Source organism: Bidens hawaiensis, unplaced genomic scaffold (assembly GCF_021521415.1).
Source record: "Bidens hawaiensis isolate Kalapana, Puna unplaced genomic scaffold, B.hawaiensis_p1.1 tig00020902_1, whole genome shotgun sequence".
Taxonomy (NCBI): Eukaryota; Viridiplantae; Streptophyta; class Magnoliopsida; order Asterales; family Asteraceae; genus Bidens; species Bidens hawaiensis.
Window position 1 is genome coordinate 354664 of NW_027493223.1, and position 4942 is coordinate 359605.

A 4942-nucleotide genomic window follows, 5' to 3' on the forward strand; every position below is an offset into this window, starting at 1 on the left:
GGATAATCTTTGTTATGGATTTTGTAAGGTATATCAATTATATGAAATTAAATAATTCATTATTATTAATAATGTCTTGTCAGCCACTGTGCAATCATTTGAGCCCCAACATATTCTATCATAGGTTGGGATGTGACAGAAATTAAGGTATATAAATGGAAAACGTAAACATAGATTCGAATTCGGTTAAAATTGGTTAGTGGAAACACATTCACCGTGGCCATAATCAAATGCTCAGTAAGTTATATTCACTTAACTATAACTATTAGTTTTGTTCAATTACACTTATTTTGATTAATTTTTTATGTTCATGGTTTAATTTTAAGTTATAATTCAGTTTTTTCTCACCCTTCGTAATAATAATAAAATGATACAAGTAATATATTTGTTTAGGCTCACAAGCTTTTTTGAACTAGATATAACTAATACGTTTATTTAGGCGGGTTCAAGCTTACATATTCAACAAGTTTATTTTACACTCAAGCTCATCATGAGTTGTTTTAACTTCAGCTCGATTCAATCTTTTAACGAGCTAACATCAATTTACAATGATAAATAACGATAGTGAGAATTATAACTAATTATTTCCAAATTTTTATTAGTTTTTAACAATGAGATGAAAGAGAGAACATAAATAGCAAAAGGAAAGAAATCAATTAGAGACCATAATAACATTCAATTTTACCAAACTACCTCTCACAACATTACTTCCAGGAGTATGACGTCGGACCAAAGTTCTCATGACATTAGCGGCAATCGGACCAAAGTTCTCATGACATTAGCGGCAAGCCCTGGTCTTGTTGACGGATACACGTGCCCTCTTCCTGTCCGTCTGATCTTGCTTCTCCATGAACTCCTTCAAATCGTCACCGAACATCTCTACAAATGTATTCTGCAATTCCACCATACTTTCCACCTGATTATTTCTCACCACATTAGTATTTTTATACATTAAAAAAAAGACCATTTTACCCTTAAATCCGAGTTCAATTACATTTCTTACCTTAGCCCCGGCGTTTTGGTTCATCATTTTCATCAAATCATGCAAGAAATCTCCCATACCCTAAAACGTAAATTCGTTACAACTAATAACAAAAAAAATAATAACTGAATAATATTGATAATAAATGCCATAGATCTAGTTATATAAACAAAATTAATTCCTTATACCATAACTAAATTCCTAAAATTGTTTTTACTTTACACAATTTTATTTTATAAATTTTCATTGAGCTTTCAAATTTATATGATATTTCACCCGTGTGTATGTAACTATGTGTTACTATGTTGTGTTTCAAATGATCAAATCTAGTAACAAAATGTACAAATTTATATTTATGTTTAAAATATAAAAACTTATATTAGCTAAAAATCTTTAGCAAAACTGTTGTTGAGTATTAATTTCAATTCTCTTTTTTTTTTCTCAAAAAAAGAGAGAACTCAAACCCACAGATCGGCTACTTGTAACTAGTACAGGTCGAAGTAGTTGACTCGGAAAACGACGACGTTTACCCGCACCTTTATAATTTAATATATTAAAAATATATAATATAATATTCCTATCCATCCAGTGAAAAATAAAATAAAAATAATATGTAGATATTTTAGGAAAAAGATTGTTACTTGTTGGTCCTCAATGTCATCGGAAAAGTCAAGAACTCCGGCGTCGTACATCGACTTCTTCGTCTGATCCGATAACACTGAATACGCCTGCTGGATTTTCTGAAACCTCCGGTTAGCACTTATCCGGATGCCATTCCTGTATTCAATTTAATAATATTAATAATCTAGAGACACTGTTAGGAGGCTACCAGTTTATGAACCAGGTAGCCTCACCATATTAAAACAATCAATGAATGAACCAGAGCGAGTTTACGGTAAGCAGAACGAATCTGAGCGTCTGTACGGACACCGAGGACGGAGTAATAGCAAGATCCGTCCATGGATTTCCCCTCATCCATTATATGAATATGATGATTTCGCTATGAATAATTGGAAGATTTGGGGGAAAACCCAACTGAAACCTGAATACAATCTTCTTCTTATTCTTCGTCTTCTCAATCACCATATGCGAATTGGGAATTGAGAGTGCACAAGGAATCAGAGAATTGGAGGAAGAGATATTATTACGGCCACGGTTTCTCTCAATTTTAAACCTTGGACTTTGTACATTTTACATTTTTAGAGTTGGGAACTTTTGTTTTCTACAATTAGAATACACGGGTGGTGTTCTTTACCTCTTATTTTTCTCTATTCCCAATTTTCATGATCCACTCCCTGTGTTCCTATGGTTTTAGTTACCTCTAATCAAATATTCTAAAAAGTGCTTATACCACAACTAACTTTTGTTCATGCTATATATTGATAATGGTAGTTTATATTTTAATGTACCCAAGTCAATGATAACATTAAGAGAAAATTCCCGAAATAGCCCTTTTGATGAGAGAGAAACCCAAAATAGCCCGTGAGATTTCGTTTTTCCAAAAATAGCCCTTGAATTCCAACTTTCACGTGACATTGGGATTTTCCCCGTGAGTTTTCGTGGACCAATCTAAATCTGCCATGTGTCAAGCATTCCCACCTACCACGCAAGTTTTCATCCCAAATCCGTCTTAAACGTTACTTTTCTCATCAAATCTAACCTGATAAAAACCAACTTTAACGTGAGATTTCAAGCTGTTTCCGTCTCCAACGTGAGTTTTCAAAAAAGATGGTTTTTGTGTTTTTTTGAAAAAGATGAATTTTATTTGAATTTCGTCTTTTAAAAAAAATTATATTCATCATCTTCTTCATCCGACTCCAAGCATTTCATCCTTCCCATAATGCTACCGGACACCACCACCACCACAACCACCCACCACCACCATGAAACTTGAGCCGAACCATGTTCCACCGCTACCACCGCCGCCATTAACAACAATATCGTGGATGTCTGTGGCGGCGATGGCGGTGACGGTGACCGGAATAATGGTTTTGACAGCTATTTCTGGGTATGCACCGGCTGCACTTTCGCCACTAAGCATGACACAATCGATTCCATCGAGAACCGCGTTTGCCACATCGGTGGCTTCAGCACGGGTGGGCCGGGGTGATTTGATCATTGACTCGAGCATTTGGGTTGCAGTCACCACAGGCTTTCCAGCTAGATTACACTTGTAGATCATTTTTTGGGCCAAAAAGATCTTTTCAACTGGAATTTCCATTCCTAGATCACCACGAGCAACATGGTTCGGCTTAAGTTTCATGGTGGTGGTGGGTGGTTGTGGTGGTGGTGGTGGTGTCCGGTAGCATTAGAAGGTGGATGAAATGCTTGGAGTTGGATGACGAAGATGAAGAAGATAATGAATATGATTTTTTTTAAAAGACGAAATTCAAATGAAATTCATCTTTGGAGATGAATTTCAAAAAAACATAATTTTGAAAACTCACGTTGGAGACAGAAACAGCTTGAAACATCACGTTAAAGTTGATTTTCATCATGTTAGATTTGATGTGAAAAGTAACGTTTAAGACGGATTTGGGATGAAAACTTGCGTGGTAGGTGGGAATGCTTGACACATGGCAGATTTAGATTGGTCCACGAAAACTCACGGGGAAAATCCCAATATCACGTGGAAGTTGGAATTCAAGGGCTATTTTTGGAAAAACGAAATCTCATGGGCTATTTTGGGTTTCTCTCTCATCAAAAGGGCTATTTTGGGAATTTTCTCTAACATTAATGATATATCTCAGTATAATCACTTTCAGTTGTAGAAGACCATTAATATATCATGCTTCCTTTGCATTCTTGAGCGTATTGCCACGAACTCATCATACTAGTGTCATGCAAGTTGTAATGTATTTGGTTAGCTACTAGGTTCAACTCAAAAGTATATCGTGATCTTATAGGCATAGCGTAAAAATAATATAGATTACTAGTAAAATTGGTAACTGATTGAAAGTATTTTGTAAACTAGGAAAGTTTAAACAGTCTTGACACTTAATATGAGCATAAACTATTTTAGTCACGTAAAATATTCTTAGTATGTTCGTCAAGAGAGATTGTTTTACTATGCTTATGCTTGTGAATGCATAATTGATTTAAGTTCCCTTTTTTAAGTTGGTTTAACAATAAGATAAAATGTATGTAATGTTAGTTGATCATGTATGCTTCCATTGTGAATTTGGATAGTTTTGTATTGGCTTTCTTTTATCATTTATATTTGTATAGTATAAGAAAATTATGATTGTCGTTTATATGTACATGTGAGTCATCTAAATTAAGGTAAAAACTAAACCATTTTTTTACTTATTTAAATGTTTGTCATGTGTAAGTATGAAAATATAACATTGCCCATAGCAGTTGTTGAAATCATCTCTTTTAGTAGTATACAATGTTTGAAGTTTCTGCTTTAACACTCTCGCGAATGCATAAGTGATCATAGCATTCATTTCAATCGTAATGAATGCATGACAACCAATGTCCATGTTAATGATATAGTATATTTCAATTACGTCTAGCAAACATCACATTTAATAACGTCAATATTTACCAACTACAAAACGTATGGCACCTTTATGTACGAGTCATATATACATTATAACCAACTAAAAAACGTTTCTTTTTAACACGCTATCGTCGATGTGTCATATTTTCTTAAATGTCTAGTTAACTGACATAAGCTTTATTTCCCACCATGGTTTAGATAGCTACCTATACTTCATTAATTTCATATAAACTATACTCCTACACTAGTTGGTCAAGTTCAAGGGTCAATTTGTATGAAAATAGATATAAAGGTTGAAACCGAATAAAAGCAATTACTAAAGGGTTAAAGTTGACAAACAAATAAGAGACGACGACTCTAACGCCAGAGAAGGTTCGAGAGCCTTTGAATATAAAGACAAGATATTTTCATTGGAGAGGTTAACAAGAACCTTAAATATTACACATATTACAAAA

The 4942-nt window shown here is 34.1% G+C and overlaps 1 long non-coding RNA gene across 1 annotated transcript; it reads right to left on the reverse strand.

The window, feature by feature from the left end:
* Positions 1 to 552: 552 nt before the first annotated feature.
* LOC143562066 (uncharacterized) lies at positions 553 to 1734 on the reverse strand. Its single transcript, XR_013140413.1, has 4 exons — positions 1624 to 1734; positions 1004 to 1063; positions 757 to 916; positions 553 to 724 (listed from the first exon to the last, which is right to left on the reverse strand). It is a non-coding gene; the product is annotated as an uncharacterized LOC143562066 (long non-coding RNA).
* Positions 1735 to 4942: the final 3208 nt, after the last annotated feature.